The sequence below is a fragment of the Chinchilla lanigera genome, unplaced genomic scaffold (assembly GCF_000276665.1).
Source record: "Chinchilla lanigera isolate Chin_1 unplaced genomic scaffold, ChiLan1.0 scaffold00003, whole genome shotgun sequence".
Classification (NCBI taxonomy): domain Eukaryota; kingdom Metazoa; phylum Chordata; class Mammalia; order Rodentia; family Chinchillidae; genus Chinchilla; species Chinchilla lanigera.
Genome location: NW_004955404.1, coordinates 29,028,415 through 29,047,706, shown reverse-complemented (window position 1 = coordinate 29,047,706; position 19,292 = coordinate 29,028,415). Strand labels below are relative to the sequence as shown.

General features: G+C 38.3%; 1 long non-coding RNA gene across 1 annotated transcript; it reads right to left on the bottom strand.

The window, feature by feature from the left end:
* Positions 1 to 9,468: 9,468 nt before the first annotated feature.
* Positions 9,469 to 18,974, bottom strand: LOC102013467. The gene is made up of 4 exons (XR_001235108.1): positions 18,666 to 18,974; positions 17,411 to 17,479; positions 12,662 to 12,796; positions 9,469 to 9,666 (listed from the first exon to the last, which is right to left on the bottom strand). It is a non-coding gene; the product is annotated as an uncharacterized LOC102013467 (long non-coding RNA).
* Between the last annotated feature and the right edge of the window lie 318 nt (positions 18,975 to 19,292).

Sequence of the window (19,292 nt, the reverse complement as noted above, 5' to 3'; positions counted from 1 at the left end):
AAGAATAATCACATGTTTAAAAAAGTTAAGTGCCCACTGTTTCCAAAACACCAAACTGGGCATGTGACATGCGTCTCATTTATTTTCTTAATATTAGAAATTATGAGTCAATGAAGTGATGAAATATGTCCATATCTTACAAATTATAAACAGGTAGAGAAGGTGCTTATATAATGTTTAAATATCTCCTATCAAAAAAGAATAAATTTTTTTGTCTTTTTGAGACAAGGTCTCATTATGCAGTTCAGGTTCGCCTTGAGCTCACTTTGTAGCCCAGGTTGGCCTTGAACTCACAACAATCCTCCTGCCTCAGCCTCCTGAGTGCTGGGATTATAGGCATGTGCCACTAGGCCTTGCTAGAAATTATTTTTTAAATATAAAAATATCATGAAACAAAATATGCAACTAGAAAACTTGGGAGACCATTTTACTTTAAATATATTTTTCTGCTTGTGTGCTCTGGGATGTATAAAGATTTGGAAAAACAAAATATGCTAATTTAGTCATAAAAGTGAAATATCAATGGGAACTTCTGACAACTGACTGATTGTCACTGCCCTATTTAAAATTCTCTTTGCTTATTGATGCAGAAATTATGGAAACTAGGCTCACATTGCCAGTCTTGTAATAGATGATACCCATTGGTTTAAAACATTGGTTCAGAAATTGATTCAAATTTCTCTTGATTCTAAAAAGCAGTGAACACAATTCCAACTATTGTTCCTACAAAAGGCATCTTTGTAACTAGTGAAGGATATATTTTTACACATGCAGATATGTCAATATGGCTGTATATTACTTTCTAGAATACATTATTTTATGAAATAAAGCAACTTGTGTGTACATTATTTTATGGACAAAATACATATGGGTATATATGCCCACTTGTTAATCTTGAGCTAAATTATTTTTTTTTATTTTAAAAGTAAAAGAAGAAAAACATATTAACAAACAGACAACCGTTTACAAAGTAACACAAGAATAGTACAAGCAATACTGAATTACAGGCAAGGAGACAGGGAATTAACAATGGTTGTTGTAAAGTAATATACGTATTATATAAAAATTCAAACATTCTTTAAGGTTTATAATAAATAGGACAATAGGTCCTCTTCCCTTAGTGATTCATCAACAGCTGTCATTTTCACCAATTTTAGCTATTTCTCCTAACATTTTGTTCCATGTGTCTAAATGTTTACAGAGCCTTTACTTAATTTTTAAATTTTATATATTATCTGTTTTGTTCTTGCTATAAAGAGTATAAAGTTATTTATAGACTATACCCCAATCCTACCAATGAATATATATAATCACAAATAAACTCACAAACAAAATTCGCTCATAGGTAGGACCTTTGGGAGGTGATCCGGATCATGATGGTATGCTACTCAGCAGTGCATTAGTGATGCTAAGAGATGAAGCCTGGTCAGAGGAAGTGGGTCACTGGGGACGTGTCTGGGAAGGGTCTAGACCCTTCTCTCCTCCCTTTATCTCTCTGCTTCCTGCTGTCTTATCATGGTCAACTCTTCTTCTGCCCTGCTCCTCTACCATGCTGCCCTGCATTGGAGCCAGCCAACTATGATTAGAATCTCTCTAAACTATGAGCCAAAATAAACCTTTATTCTTTACAGTTTTGGGTATCAGTTATTGTATCTCAGCCATGAGAAAGTAACTAAGACAACTGTCATCCAGGCCTTTTCTTTAGGATCATCTAGGAATTCCCTTTCCCTTCTCCTGTGGAGAGCTCTTCATTCCTGGATCCCATGTCTTTTTGATTCATGATTTATCCTTTCATTTAGTGCCATGTGCCATTTTGTAGCTTCTAGAGGAAAAAATGTCTTTACCTGCATATTAACTTTAATTTAGTTGGGAAAAAAATTTCAGATTAGAAATAACTGCCTTCACTATTTTGAAGGAATCATTTTCTTCTAATATCCAGTACTGCATTAGATCAACCTTATATGTGTATGTAAGGTAGGTTAGTAAGTAAAGATAGAGGTATTATGTGACAGGTAGGTCATAAATTGTTATGGTTGATACATTGTGTCAACTTGAGGAGTCTACAGGCTTGGTTAAGTGACGCAGCAGTTCTACATCCTGGGGTGAAAAGAACATGCTTCCTGCTCTAGGATGTTGTTCATTGTGTCAATTTGAGAAGTTAACACAGAATGTTAACTATGTGACTTAGCTGGAAGCCAGGGTCCTTACTTTGTATTCATCCTAAGCCTGTGCAAGAGGAGGGTACGCAGATGGTGTGGATGTGGGCAGATAGCCAATGTACAATATAAGGCAGGAAAAGAGGCTTGTCCCCCGCTCCACTTGTGCTCTTGCTGCTTTTGCTGTCTTGTGCCGCCTTGAAGTGTTGCCCCTGTACCTTGCCATCCTGCCTTGAAGCCAGCTGATTATAGACTGAAACCTTCACAACCTGTAAGCTAAATAAACCTTTTCTTCCTTAATTCTGGGTGTCAGGTATTTTGTCTCAGCAACGAGAAAAAGTAACCAAGACAGTAGTATTGATGAAAAGTTCCGATAGAGTTGTGGGGACTAACGATCAGCTGGAAAGTACTAAGAAAGACCAGGAGAGAAAGAAATTAAAGGAAATACTGATAATCTTTTCAAGGAAGGTAGAGAAATTAGAGGCACACAGCTTGGGAAGCTAGGTGTGGTTTATCTTGTTTTCTGAGATGAAAGATAATCAAATACATTTTCTGCTCATGCAAATGATCTGAGAAAAAGCTAAATGGGTGACTTCAGAAAAGAAATGTAATATAGTGAGGTCCTGCAGAATCAGAGGGGCATTGAGATTCAAGGCAGAACCTGAAGTCAAAGCTTTGTGACTTTAAAACTTCTACTTTTTCAAAATCACACAAAAAAACACTTCAACATGTTTTGAACTGAGGAGTCTAGTAATATCTAGTCTTATAAGGATAAAGGAAACATTTCAAGTTACAGTAGAAAGTTTCATAAACATCATAACAGACCAACTAAGTAAAATATTCTGTGCTTTGTGCAGTTAGAAATGTGAGAAGTAAGACATAGTCTCAATCTTATTTAAAAAAAAAAAAAAAACAGGTTGCCAACATTTATTCACAATGGGATTCCCTCTGTTTGGTTAGTGAAAATAGAAAGTTGAAAGGTCTAAGCATCACAAAGATATATCGTATTTTATAGCACCTTGGCATCTTCCTTGAGATTCATCCTCAATTGTATAATTTTATCTACTAAAACGGTAGAGGATGAGCAAGGAAGAGATTATTACACTTATTTTATAAAAAAGGAAACAGAGACAAGAAGGAAAAGAAAATACAAATTCACCTACAGCCACTACAGGTCAAATTATAGTTGAGTAATCCTTACCCAAAATCTTTGGAACCGCCTTTCATATGTCCAAGTTTTTCAGATTTCTAAATATTTGCATAGACTCTACTGATTCAGCATTGTTAATATTAAATCAAAATATCCCAACATGTCCATTTGAATCATGTTGATGCTCAGGTTTCAGATTTAGGAGCAATTTGTATTTCAGTTTTTTTAGTTAGGGATGCTCGACCCATAGTAGACTAATTAAATTAGAACTCAACCCTCCAAATTGTCTTCATTACATACAGTACACTACCAAGGTTTGATTCCTATTGCCATTAGTTCTAAGTATGGCTGCAATTGGGCTGGTGGTGCTTTTTATTTTGTTTTTGTTTTAGTAAGAAACTCAGGTCATTCCTCTTTTCTCTTTCCTCACAGTGCTAGTCTTCACAGGCTGTGACTCTCAGAAGCTTTCCTAAAAAGGGTCATTGGAATTCAGTAGTAGCCTCTTTATGCCACAAAAGATTGTTTCTTCTAGTTTCTTGCCCTAGCTGATTAAGACATATGTAAAACCTGCAAACTTTATAAATATTCCCCTCCAATAATTCCCCTTCCTTTGAACTTCACACAGCTCGACACTTTGTCAAGACAATTTGTAATAACCACTATTATAAAAATTAAAACATCAGTCTCAACAGCCTGACGCCACAATTTATGACACTTTCATGAGAAGTTGGCTGAGAGTTGGAAGAGGTGATGCTCCATCTGATGCCTTAGGGTTCCAAATTTCTTCCAAAATTATGAGCCACTGTTTAAGATAGCAGCAATTTCTAAGGTAACCACTTTAGAGGATGAGTGAGAGCAAAGACATGGTTCACCAGTTCAAATTCTTTGGCACAAAAGTGACACATTTCCTTTCCTCTCTCATTCACTGATTATAAGATCACACCTTCGTGGCTAGATGCAAGGGGACAGGCAGTGAAGTCTCCCTCTGCATTTGAGGAGAGAAGTGCTGATCTGGGGCAGCATTAATGGCATTTATACACCCACTTTCTTAATTTCCTTTCCCATAGCTTTTTCATTTTTCCGATTACATCAGGATATACCATTCAGGAGCTGATGTCTTTGAGATATTTTTAAATAAAGGAGAATCTGTCCCTGACAAAATCAATCAAAAGAGGTAGGAGACCAGAATGAAAAGTCATTCAAAAAAAAGTAAGTGATTGAGCTACCATTAGTGTGCACAATTCAACACCTCCAAAGTGCAATTGCATAATCCTTTAACCTTAAGGGCTTTCTATAATGACCTCTATGTTAGGATAATTTTAGCTACTGTGGCAAAGTAATTTCTCAAGCCTGTAACTTAATAGAGCAAAAGTTTACAGTCTGCTACGGTTTGGTTAAGTGTTTCCCAAGGTCGCCATGTTAATAGCTTGGCCCTCAGCCCACGGCATTATGGGGAGGTGGTGAAACCTTTGAGAAATGGGGCCTCTTTGGAGGAAGTTAGGTCATTGGGGGTGTGGCCTTGAAGAGGAGATGGAATAACCAGCCTCTTCCTCTTTACCTTTGACTTCTTGGCCACCATGAGGTAAGAAAATGCCTGTACCACTAGTTCAGGCATGATGTACCGCCTCATCAGGGTTCCTGAAACAATGGAACCAACTGACTGTGCATTAGAACCTCCAAAGCTCTCCTTCTTGTAAACTTTTCTCTCCATAGGCTGATTGTCTTGGATATTTTGTCACAGTGTCAAAAAATCAACATATGGACTCATCTAATGGTATAGGTGCAACTAACCAAGAGGTTCCTTTCCTCCACATATAATTTTCAGATCATGGGCTTCTCATATTTTCAGGCTTCATCATGTCTTTCAGATTTTAGAGTCCTTCACATATAAAGAAAAAGAGAAAGAAGGTATAGGTGTCAGGCTTACTGTTTAACAGCCTTGTACTCAAGTAACACACTGTATTTCCACTGGATCATTGAGAACTAGCCTGATGGCCCTATGTGGATGCAAAGGAACCTGGGGTGGCCACATCCCAGGAACAGCTCAAGACTGCAGAAGAAGTATTAGTTTTTGGTGGATTATCAGTCATTTTCCCCACATATCCAAAACACAAACTTACACAAGTGTTATTAGATTTTAATACTAAATATCAATTTTATATATAGTCAACTCATATTTAATACTTAAAGTATAATAGGATCAGCGCAAAATCTACACTTGATAGAAAGCTAGTCTTTAAAGAGCTTATTGTCAAAGAAAAGAAAACATATGTGACGTACAAAGGCAGCACAGAATAGTAGAAGATATACACTGTACACTACTAGATGTTTTGCTCTCTTGGATCGTGTTTGAACAATTGCACCCTCTCTAGGCTTTTGAAGTGTCACATCAAGTAAGGTGTTTACTGTCTTTTAACTTCAAAATCATTTGCTTCCTCAATTATAAATTAGTCTACAAATAATAAACAAGAACACAAGCACATAGCCATTATTCTTAATCTCTACATTTGATGAATTAATAGTAAGCTTTTAGTGTTCAAACTGTGATGGATTTAAGCAAATAAGATGCGTTCTCTCACCTTTGCACTGAGCAAACATCAAAGGATAATACTCAGATGCTAAATGGTTTCATCTGGGTAATGTACATGTAAAATCACTGAGAGTGGGATGATGCAATTCTACCTCAAGCCTCCACAGCTATATAGAAGGCGTTTGTTGAAGTGAGTTGAATAAATTTTGTAGGAATCTTTGTTGAATTAGTGAAATGTAGTAAGTTTATTTACCATAGGGATATGTGTGAGATTCTTTCTAACTCAATATATTTTTTAATGTGTTGGGGAAAGATGCAGACCTCAAAACATACTCATAAAATTTTAAGATGATCCTAGCTTGGGAAGAGTACCAAACACCAGGGACACCAGAAATATAAAATATAATCCAAGGAAGTTAGAGCTGTCTACATAAAAAGAAACTTGGCCTTCAAAAATGTAAATGACTTCATGAAGAAAATGTGGTGTGAACTCTTCCCAGGCAGGGAATAAAAGAAATCTGGAGTATAAGGGTGATAACAATTTTAAAATTAAATCCCTGTTTAACGTGAAATAGTTATAAACAGAACCAGAGCTCTTTTGGCTTGAATTCAGAGAGCTTTATGTAATAAATGAGCTAGGAACTTAGTTGTCTTTATGTAATATTGAAGATTTTCTAAGTTTCAAGGGCTTTAATTTCAACCATTCTCATTAGAAATAAGAGCTAAAATATTAATTTGAAAATGAATCAAAATGAATAGCAATAAAACCAATTGCTAATAATAGTAAGTCTTGTTAGTGTGTACCTTTCACAGTGTACACCTATTATTAGCTTTCTGATCAAATTCTTGAAGTATTTACTGTATTGCCTATACTATCCAATTCAATTCTCAGAACCACATTTGAGGTGGAGATTTTCCCAGTGATGAGACATTCAAAGATTTCATATAACTTGTCAATGTAGCCTGCCAGTCCAAGTTATCCTGCCAAATTCCATACTTAGATAAAAACATAAAATAATGTTTAATTAAAAATTTCAGGGAATATTTTAACTATTGTGAGAAGAAATTTATTGTGAAACTGTTTTTTGTGTTATGCCATGATACATGATATTCAGGTGCCCTAGACACCTGAGCCTCCTTTTCTTGAGGTATGCTGCTCACATAAGATTGAAGAGCATTCACATCTATTTATCCTATCTTGCTATCTCAAATTCAAAAGGCCTCTCCCTACTTACAGATGCTGGAGTGAGAAGGAAAACAGTGGAGAGTTTGTTTCCACCATATAAGCAGCATCCATATTTATCCCTCTGTTGGCTGAGTGTCTTGTGCAGATAAATTCATTTCTTTGGGTGCATTTTCCTTAATAAGATGGGGTTAATATCATCTATCTCTTAAAGTCAGAATAAAAGGAGATGATGCTTGGGACACAGTGAGTGTTTAGTGAATGGGGAGTACTACTGATGAGTGATTACTGTCATATATATCCTTTTTTTTGTTTGTTTTTTTCTCCGGTACCGGGAACCGAACTCACGACCTTGCGCTTGCCAGGCAGGCGCTTTTGCCGCTGAGCTAAATCCCCAGCCCCTCATATATATTCTTATAGGAGAATATCCATGGTTTCATTTGAAAAAAGATTGAGAGCTTGACATGAAGAATGCCGTGGTGCCAGGTGTTCCTCCGCTGCAGCCTACATTGTGTTGCTCATCTTTGCCTCTTTTCCTCTTTGTCCTTCGGGTTTCCTCTGTGCTGTGCTTGGCTCCACCCCACCACACTTTTGCTCATACTTCTTACTCATGAGGACAAAACACATGTCCTATGCAGCTTTTTATCTCATCACAACAACTACCTGAACCGTAGATAAAGTTAGAATGTTCATTTAAACAACCACCAAAAAACCCCAAAACCTCAGTTTTAGAAGAGAAAAATTAATAATTCATGGCATAAACTTTATTCATTTAGTTCATGCTTTATGTCTTAGATCAAGATAGGAATTGATATATTAAATATTCTGATTACTTTTATTCTGGAATGAAATCTTAGATAATTTAATATAGAATGCTTATAAGACAGAAACTAAAGTTTAACAACTATTGAATTTTATGAAGCCTTAGGCAAAAATCATGTTCAGATCAAACAAGTTTTCTGTGATGGCAGAGAAAAGTTAGAAAGAGGAATCTTCGAGAATCATTGGTAAAAGTCACAGTCGACAGTCTTTTAAAATACTGTCATAATTTACAACATAGGATACATAAAATTAACACACAACTAAAGATGACAAAACATTTAGTATGTTTATTTGCTTCCTGCATTTTTCCACTGTACTGCCATCTTGCTATTATTTGTAACAGTTTAAGTGAAAGGTTTTTATTGAGTGTTCCAGTCCCTGAATGAAAGAGAAGAGAATACAGTTTGAGTTAATAGCCGAGGTGGGTGGACAGGCCTGTACACATGTACACACATAGCTATCCTCAAATAAGCATTTAGTTTGCATCAAATGGCTCATTCTCCATCTTGATAAAGATTGAATCAGCCTTCCCATTTTGACAATGAAAGCTACTTCAGGATATAATAACAATCCAATAGGAAAAAAGTGGTCCTGGTGATAATCATCAGAACATCCAGAGTAAAGATGAGGAAATAAGCTAGTTCCAAGTGGTGATGATTAACATTTGCACACATGTGGAAGAAAGATGGTGAGGGAATTGAAGGCTTTGTGGTCAAAAAGTCCTTTGTGAGGAGAAAGTGTTACATACCTGTGCACAGGATAAGGAAACTGAAATACATGTGAGACTTTGTGTTTATTATATTATTACATTTATTTCATAGTTCTGCCCTCTCTGGATTGCTTCAAATAAATATCTTAACTGATTAATTATAAAGTGTTTGGTCCAAAGGTCAAGACAAAGTGACACCACTGAGAAAGAGAAAGAAAGAAGATATTAATCCAGATTCTCACCTCAAGTCTTGCTATAAAGCTGCTCCTAATCTGCATTATTTATAACAGCCTCACATTCTTGGTTACTTTCTCATTGTTGAGACACAACACCTGACATCCACAATGAGGAAAGGTTCATTACGGTGCACAGCTCGTAGAGGTGTCAGTCCATAGCTGGTTTGCTCTAATGCAGGATGGCATGACAGAGCAGTGTGGCAGAAGAGGGTTTCACATGGCACAGAAACAGAGAAAGATCAAAGGACAAGAAAGAGAAATAGATCCTTCCAGGTCATGCCCCCAGTGATCCACCTCTTCCAACCAGGCTTCATCTCCCAACATCATATTCAGCTACAAACTCATCCACTGAAGAGTATTACATCTCCATTATGCAATCAGCTCTCCAAAACCCACCTGTGAGCTCATGAGGCTTTGGGGGAACATCTAGATGTAAATCATAACACTTATTCTCAAAGGTTACATTCTAGGAACTAGAAGCTGTCCTATTATAATTTTCCATGTTGTTCTTTCATTAGCAAAGGGCACTTGTCTGCTCCAGCTCTTGTGATTTCATCTCCATTCCAGTTAGGAGAAAGGAAGAAGACCAGAGAGCCACTCATTTTCCACTTTATTTTATTTATTTATTTATCTATGGAACCAGGAATCAAACTCAGGACCTTGAACTTGCAAGGCAGCCACTTGTGCCACTGAGCTACATCTCTGGCCCTTTTTTCTCTTCCATTTTCCACTTTAGAGTCTCACATTCTTCCTGGCTTCTCATTGACTAAAACTTAGTCACATGACCACACCAGGCTGCAAGATGGCCTGGAAAATGTAGTTCTTTCACAGAGCAATTTGCTGCCTTGAGATTAATCTCTTCCATCTCTGTCCCCTTTATCTAAGAAAAGAGAAGGGGAATGGATACAGGAGTAAGTAACCCGAAATCTGTAACCCAGTGGATCACTGTTACTGTTTTTTATTGGTGTTTCACTTCTGTAGATGAACCGTATAACAAGCATTACATTATAATTTCTCAGACATCAAAGCAAGTATAAGCCACAGAACCAAAATTCCTTACCTTCTTATTGGTTGGAAAATGCAAATCACTGTCATCAGACCAAGGGAAAAATTTTGTCTTCATTAAGGGGAAAAAAAGACTAGTTGCAACTAATAAGGTACTTTTGAGACATTAACAAAAGGCTTCCTGTTTTTGGATAAATGCTGGCCTACATCTAGACATTGGTTTAATAACTTAAGTGGAATTGGCATTCAGATCCCATCTGCTCCTGTGGGCAAGTCTTTAAACCTGCATATCCATGCATGTGCTCTGGCAGGCATCTTACTCTTCAACAACTGGATGGATCTTACATAGCTGTGTTTTGTCTTCAGTTACCATTGCCAAAACTCTTTGCTTCTGGGTGACTGGGTACCCCTCACCCCACTGAGCCCCTGAGGCCGCAGTAGAAAATGTAGGCTCTGTAGCTGAAAAGCATCTGTTATGTTCTATTCTCCCTTTCATCTCAGTTCTTCTTACACCTCTTTCTCCCTCATTCATCTCTAAGTTCTGTGAGTCATGATGTTTTACATATTGTTTCATTTGCATCTCTCAAATGCATCCATTTCTTCCCCAGTCCTACTCAACCTGAATTATGACCAGTGATTCCAGGCTCAAAGTGTTTATCTTCCTGGGAATATGGGGAAACGTATTTTTGATTGTTACAACTAAGAGAAGGGGTGCTACTGGTCTTAGTGGGTAAAGGCCTGGGGTGCTGCTCAGCATCATATGGGGTGCAGGACAGTCCCCATAGCAAAGAGCACTCTAGCCCAAATGTCACAGACCGAGGTTGAAGAACTCTGTTTAGGGTGTGACCAACACTGCTGCAACAGATTTCAACCTGGTCTGCATGCCGCCAGGTCCTCTCCTGTCAAATCTATGCTATTATATCATCAGAAGATCTTTATACACGCAAAGTCCGATATCGAGATGACATTCATCTGCTTAAAATGCTGGAGTAGATCCTCATTATTTGAGGATCAACATCAAATAATTTTTTGTTGCTTTTTTAAAAAATTGTATTGGTACATCTTAGGTATACGTAATGACAACATTCATCAGGGATTCTGTGCGTGTACATGATAGACTGTGCTCTTTTTTCCCCATTCCCCTCCCCTGCCTTCACCCACTTTTCCCCTGCTTATTTATAAAAACATTGTTTCTATTTTTTCCTTCTATTCTCTTTATTTTTTCCCCTTCCTTCCTTTCCCTCCTGCCTTTCTTATTCCCCTTCCCATTTGAACTTTTTTGCCCATTTTCCAATATCTGTAGTATATTTTCATAGCATACAAATTTAGGGGAGTTAATACTATCTTCCCTAGCTTTTGCCATCACTAGAACCACACTACTGTCCTAGTCTCACCTGGATTTCCCCCAAACGCTGGGTTTTCATTTTCCAAGGTTCAGAAGACCTTTCCCCTCCTCATTTTCTTACACTAACTCCCACTTGGCATTCACACTCTCATCTAGATTTCCCCGGGGAAAGACTAGGTTTTCTTCCTTTGAGTTCCCTTAGCATCTGTCCATTCTTCTTTTATGGCAATTATTACAGAACTTACCTTTTACGTTATCATCTATTTGTTTGTCTTCCTGATGAGTCTAAAAGAACATTTTAGGTACTTAGAAACAAATCAAGGGCTTTGCACATACTAAGAAAGTGCCGTATTGCAGCCCCTGTGCCCTGAAATATTCTTAAGAGTAGGATTGGGTATATTCGTCTATGTGTTTCTCTGAATTGTTTAGTACACTTTCAGAAAAAACTAATAGTCAACAAACATCTGTTGGATCATCCACCCATCCTGTAGGTAACTATTCTGAATCACAAGGAAACTGAGGACCTATGGTAGATGATAATGCATGTCCAGCTGTTACATATCTGGATGTTCCTCCAAAGCCTCATGTGCTCAGAGGCAGGGACTTATGCAAAGTGATTTCATCATAAGGGCTCTGTACTGGGCTTGATGTTAAAAGGTAGGCCCTTGTTGGAAGCAGAGGGTCACTGTGAGCATGACCTGAAAGGGTGCATCTCCCTCCTCGGCCCTTCCCTTCTCTCTCTGCTGTCTGGCTACTGTGACATGAGTAGTTTCCCTCTGCTCAGGCCCTTGCACCCTGCCACCTGACCACACATGGCTGACATTTCTAATACCTGGACCAAAATAAAGCTCTCCTCCTTTAAATTGTGAGGGCTAGGCACTTCATTCCAGCAACAAGTGACAAAATGACAAAGATGCGTTTCAAAATGTGGTCCTATTCTTCCATTCCCTATCATGGTGACTCCATCAACTGAATAGACCTGTAGCTCTTGATGTTGCCTCTGCTTTGCTGAGAATCATGCCCATCATCTAACACAGACTTTAGGTATCTGTCAGCTCATCCACACTTACTTTCATCTGTCCTGTTATCACCATGTGACCCCAGTTGCACTTGCTCCTGACTTTGTTTACCGCAATATTCTTTAGCTGGTCTATGACGAGATCACTACCTGCCCTTTCTCTACTTTCCCTCTTTGCCTCCTTGCAGAATATGTTTCTCACTCCCTTCAGTGGCATATATAAGCCTTTGTGACGTGGGCTTCTCCCAATACATCCAACGTCCCTCAGTCACACTCTTCTCTCTCTTTAATCTTGAGCTTTCCTTCAGACCTTTGTGGTGTCTTTTTTTTATCACAAGACCTTTGTATATTCTTTTCTCTATGTTGTAATACCATATTTTCTGTTGCGATTTATTCTTCAGCTCTTCTTTCAAGCTACCCTTTCAAAGAACAAGTTTTTCTGACTCACAGAAATTTCCTTAATATATGTTGTCATAACTTCATGTAGTATTCTTTTGAAGCACTTACCCACAATGGCAGTTTTACATGTATTTGTGTGATTGTATGATCGATGTCTGCTTATTCATATGCACCATAAGGTTAGAGATTGTTTACTCATGCTCACCATTGTGGACTTGTCCCAATAGGTGCCAAACAAATATACTGAAAAGAAAAAAGGGGGAAGGGAAGAATGAAGGAAGAAAGGAATACACATGGCAGCTAGGAAAGAGACCTATTTTCTTTATTTTATTTTCTCTATAGTTCCAGACACAATACTTTCTATATGGAAAGCTCACAGTGACTTTTGAATGCAGGGACCATTGTATCAAAATGAACTGTGCAGACTGGAGTTGGGAAATCAAATTTATTCCATGGTTCCAGACATATCACTAAACGTGCTGAGCTGTCCATTTGGGAATAGTTCTGATTTAGTGGACTAGTTTAGAATTAGTGGAGTGACATCCTAGTGCCAGAACTGAAATTTTTTCTTTGTCTTCTTGCTCCTGACATACTGCTCACTACATAAATTAGCTGGAAATGTATATTAGCCTTTCAAGAAATGAATTCATTGTCCCAAAATTGTGGCTGGGAAGATATAGAAGCAATTTCATGTCTCATTAAGATTCTGAACTGGAGTTTGTAGTTCAGTGGGAAAGCACTCTCCTAGCACGTACAAGGCCTTGATCCACAGAACCACATAAAAGGAAACAAATGAGCTATAAAAATCAAGACACAAAATCTAGCCAGGCAAGTTGGTACCTGACTATAATCCCAGTACTTGGGAGGCTGGGGCAGTAGGACCACCATGAGTTTGAGGCCATGCTAGTGTATTTAGTGAGTTCAAGGCCAGCCTAGCTATGTAATGAGACTCTGTCTCAAGAAAAAAATAAAAACAGTGAAAAACAAAAATCATTAAAATCATGATAATCAAATGAAGAAAAAACTTGAAAAGAAAGGACTCTGAAGTCCACACAGGTAAATAAAAAGAGTTGAAGATTCTAGTACCTCTGTTCTTGACTTGGGTTCTGGAGGCCTCTGACTAGCCTGGGGTCACTACACAAATCTGAAGCTCTCAGACTGATCCTCAAACTGAACACAGAAAATATTTTCTTTATAATACCTAACATAGCATGAGGTGTTGGACAGAGTAAGAGCACAGCCATTTTTAAATGCATATGCAGTTGAGCCCAGGCCCTTACTGGAAATTAAACTGAAGTGCATGCACATGCTAAGTACATATTCTTCTACTGAGCTACATACTCAGCCTTGTAGTTAAAATTCACAGCACGCAATATCACTGCTCTTGAATTCCTTCTTGTGATCTTCATAGTAACTGAGCAAAAGGAAAGAATTATGCTCCATTTTCGTTACAGGGGTTTCCCAAATTATACATCTGTGAATTCTCCTGGTTCAGTCGCTTTTCTGTTTTTCACACTTCCTATCTTAGACTAAAACTCACTGCATTATAGATCTCAACCCTAGTGCTATTCTGGAAAAATATATAACTCCCTGGACTCTGCCTCCTTAGAACTCAGAACATATCTGCCTTGCTTTGTGGTGAAATATTGGACTCTGTCTGGGCTTGCTTAGTTGTGTAATATCTTCCAACTTTCCCTTTGGCTAATGTGAGTATCTTCAGGCTCTTTCTTGGATCAGAGAATCTTGAATCTTGAAACTTATTAGGGAAGCTTTAAAACAATCTCCCAGTGATGGTTAAATTTAATTGCCCATTTGATTGGTGTGGGAGCTGCCTAAGGTATCAGCAAACACACTTCTGAGTGTATCTGGTGAGTGATAGAGGCATGACTATAGCGTCTGTATATGATCCTTGGCCCTTTTTTTCTCTGTTGCTGTTCCACTTCTCTGTTTCTCAGCCACCATGAACTAAGCACATTTGCCCCTCAACAACTCTCCACTGTTATGTTTCTGCCTTAGAGCCAGTTAACTATGGACTGAGCCCTCTGAAATGGTGAGCCAAAATTAACCTTTCCTTCTTTAATTTGTGAGTATTGTATGGTTTGTCTAAGCAATGGAAAAACTAACTAATATACAAGCTTTCTGAAGGCTGAGTTCTGACTCTTACTACCCTACCAAAGAACCAGCTGGCCATGTCCAAGTGTTATACTAAAACACCTGGGAGGTTATGTACCTTTGTCAAATTTATCCTCTCTTAAGATTTAAGCATTTTCCAGAGCACAAGCCTTCCAGATACAAAATACCCCAGGAAGATCCAGGTGACAGGATTCACACAGATGTCTAACAGGACTCACTATTTTTTTTAAAAATCCCAATTCAGTTCTTTTTTTAACAACATTTTGACTAAACATCATTTTTCAAACCAAAAAATATGAAGGGGACATTATTTCTCTAGAAGGATTGAAAATTGTTTAGAGCCTTTGGAACAGATGAAAACACAAAGAGAATGAGTCGATTACAGTAAGCCCCATGATTATGCTTGTAAACTCTGACATCAAGGTATTAAGAACTGATGCTGTGTTCTCTTTTGTGTTTGTTGGATGTTTCTGGCTCAAGTTTTCTTATAGTGGTGCACTGACTATATCCATCCAGGGACTATGGTTACCTGAAGCCTGGGCTGGGGCAGACAGCCCTTCTCAGATGGTTCACCCACTCCTGCTCTTGGCAGGAGTCCTCTGTGCCCTGCTACTTAGTCATCTCCACAGCACATCAGCACATGGTAGCTGGCTTTTCCCCTGGCCAAGAATGCGAAAGAAAACCAGTGGGAAGTCACAGTGCCATTTATTCACTCAGACACGCTTATTTTTTTCTATCCTTTAAGGATAGAAAAGAAGGAAGCATCCCTTCTTTCCCAGAATGAATGTAAAGAAACTGTAGATGTATTTTTAAATGCTACAACTTTGTGAGTATGTATGTATGTGTGGTGCTGAAGTTTGAACCCAGGGCCTTTGCATTGAGCTACATTCCCAGCCTTTGTTCAATTTTTTGTTTCAAGACAAAATTGCATTATGTCACTAAATTGCCTAGGCTGAGCTTGAATTTGCAATCCTCCAGCCTCCCAGAGTGCTGAAGTTACAGGCACGTGTGCCTGCCTGGCTCATGTTTTGTTTATTGTTTTCAGGTACATTTCAGAAATATTTATTTATTTATTTATTTATTGTCTTTTTTTGAGGTAAGGTCTCACTGTCCAGTTCAAGCTGGTCTTGAGCTCACTTTGTGGCTCAGGATAGTCTTGAACTCACAACAATCCTCTTGCCTCAGCCTCCTGAGTACTGGGATTACAGGTGTGCACCACCATGCCTGGCAATCAGAAATATTTATAGGAATGCTAATTTACCTTAAAATTCATAGAAAGTAGTGCTGGAAAATTAATTTCCTATCTTTCTTTAAATTCAGGGTATTTGATTCCAAAATAATTGCATTAATTTAATAACCTCTTTTTCTGGTTTATAATAGTGAAGTTTAAGTATTAATAAATTTCTCAAAGGCTTCTATTGGAATTTTTTAAAAGAACTAATTTAACTCTACAGATCTATAGCATTTTTAAACTAAACTAATCATATTTGAAGCTTTAAGTGGAAGTATTCTATCCACTTCAGGAGATTAAATTCCCATGTTGTAACTCAATAGGTCAAAATAAGATGAGGTAATCACTGAGGTAGGCAGTTGTACAGGAGTAAATCAAAATCAGACTCAATTGGAATGGGATAGGAAGTTAGCTCTGATGAAAAGGAGTCATAGATTAGGAAGAAGATTATTAATCTGTGCATAAAAAACATATATCAGGGTCTGGAAAGTCATAGTAGCCATGTTTAAAGTAAACAAATGGAGTAGGTTACGGATTGTGACAATAGTTTTGACCTGAAGTCCTGAAAGACTTGAAGGTAAATAGGCTGGCTTTCCTGTAGGTGTGTCTTTATCTCGTTTGTCCTCATCTTATCAAACTCTGATAATCTTTTTTAAAATTGAATTGACAAATTTTTATTGAGTGCTTTGTTTGTAGCTAGTACTTGCTGGACATTGTGAATGCAATAGTAAGACAAATAGACCAGGGTCCTCAAGTAGTGTGTAGTTTTGTGGAAGAAACAGAAGATTTACCATGTCTTTAGGATGTGGAAAGTCGGAGTACCATGATACAGGGTACCATGAAACCACACAATGGCAAAGAACCATGCTTGGAGGGATGTAGAAGGCTTCCCAGAAGAATCCACTAGTTCTACAGTTAACTAAGTCTTCATATTCGCAGAGGATTGGACTATTTAAGTCCTTGTAATTTTATGTACTTTTTGTGTGTGTGCGTGTGTGCACACGCATGCACATGTGTTTGTATTTGTGTGCAGAGTCCTTGCAGCTCAAACTCTCGGGGCACTTTTTGAATTTCTCTGTCTTTAATATTTCAACACTGAATACTCCAGGGTTGGAACATTGGACCACTTCTCTTTTTTATCCACACTTGTTCTCTTGGTGATTCCATTCATTTTCACAAACTCCAAATAATGTGGACTCCCAAATTAATAACTACCTGGCTACCTATTATTCTTCTAAAAATATTAACATATCCCAAACTGGGATCTTTGCACCCTCCTTTTCCTCCAGTCCCTGTTCCTTTTTAATCTAACCATCCCTGCATTTTGAAATCCAATTATTCCCATTGTTTACACCAAAATTGTTAGTCATCTTTGGATTCTTTCTTGCATATCTATTAATGAAACTTCCAGACCTATTTTCAATATTTATTCAGAACCTGACCCCATCTCTTCTACTGCTGCAACCTTAGTCTAAGCCACCATCACTACTCACCTGGATTATTGCAATAGTCTCCTAACAGGCTTTATTCTCCATTTATTCCAACATAGAAGCCACGGATTCCTGTTAAAATATCATGCCACTTTTCTTTAGGGACTATCAGTACATTCACATCTCACATAGAGCCTTAAGTAAAGACTTTCTCATAATCTATGAGTGCCTATATGATCTCAACTCCCTGCACCCCCGTGCCTGTCTTCCTCTCTCGCAGATACTCTGCTCATCTCAAACACATCAGTTCTTGCCTTGGTGACTTTCTTTTTCTTTGGTGCAACACTGAATCCTTTTCCCCAACATATGAGCCTGACTTGCTCCCCAACCTCCTAGAAATCTGTCCCAAAGCTTGCTTCTTTGATAAAGCTTCTCTGATCACCCTACCCAAAATGACACTTCTCTACTCCCTCTTCTTTGCTTCATTTTACTCTATAGAATTTAACACACACACACACACACACACACACACACACACACACACACTGCTGTCTTGCTCACTAGAAGATGAATTACACTGAGCAGGGACTTTTGCTATTTAGGTTGTATCTCTAGTGGAGACAAGAGCACTGGGAACCTGACAAGTGTACAATTAACATCTGTTAATGAACGACCTTCTGTCATTCCTATCTGTCCATGAATGACCTTCCTATCTCAGACAATTTTCTGCTTACCAAGGTTGGTCCGCTGTGCTCCAAACCAGTCTTTGCTAGTCCTGCTCATAACGTTGGTCTTCCAAGGATCTCTTTTCATTTCTATTACCTCCTTTCCAGGGAGCTTGTGACCCTGACTCTGCTCAAAATTTCCTCATCCTAATGTAAATGAGCAAGTATATAAAATCTTCTCCTCCTTACCATTTTAAGCAGGCATTCTCTTTCCTTTAAGTCATTGCCAAACCACCCAATGGATTTTTGGAGGAAGAAATAAATCTATATTCCATGCCCCTCCTTCCTTCTCAGTTATTGTTCCTTGGTAGTCTGGCTCCTGTCATCAGCATCCTACTAAAATTACTCTCTCAGGGTCACTATGACAAACCAAATCCAATGGCCCTTTCATAGTGCTTAGTCTTCTATTCATCTCTGGAGTAGTGGGCACTGCTTTCAATGATCTTGAGCTTCTTAATCATGTAACAAATACATTTTAGAAGGCAATTAATTACAGTTCATGTTCATTGTATAAGCTGTATCAATCAGTGCTCACTAGAGGAACAGATTTAATATAAGATATATCAATATAAAAATGTTCAAAGTGGGCTTACACTGGGCCTGCAGAGCCAGGTATGGAAAGTACAGAAGAGCTGTCTGCATCCTGGAGAGCCAAGGGATTCAGTCAAAAGTCAAAAGCCCGGAGCTCACTGCAGAGTCCTGAGGGCATCCATACCAGAAAGCTGAAGGGTCTGCGGTAGAAGCCAGGAGATGGGTGTCCAAGATAGTGGAAAACACTGGAGCTCCTCCAAAGAAACAGAAGTGACTTGAGACTTCCTTCTTCTTTGATGTTTTGTTCCATTCAGGGTACAGCAACTTGGCTGGTGCCACTCACACCCAGGGTGGGTCTTCTGCCTTCAGTGAATCCCTTCAGTCACACTCAGAATATGCTAATTTATGCGTTCCTTATTCAAGCTGACACAACAATTAACTATGACATAAGCAAAATTATGTCACAAGAATCCTTCAGATCTTTTTTCCTCAGCTTCTGTGAAGGATCTTTGCTTGCCTCCTGCCCTTTGACCTGTTTTGCTTTATGTTCTCTGGGTTCCTTTTTTTTTCTTTGTCCCAAATGGAGGCATTGCCCAGGCAACTCTTCCTGGCCTTAGTCGTTTCTTCCTACACATGTTCGTTTACACCCAAAATTACTCTCCTTTCTGATCTGACCTCTTCCGCTAGTC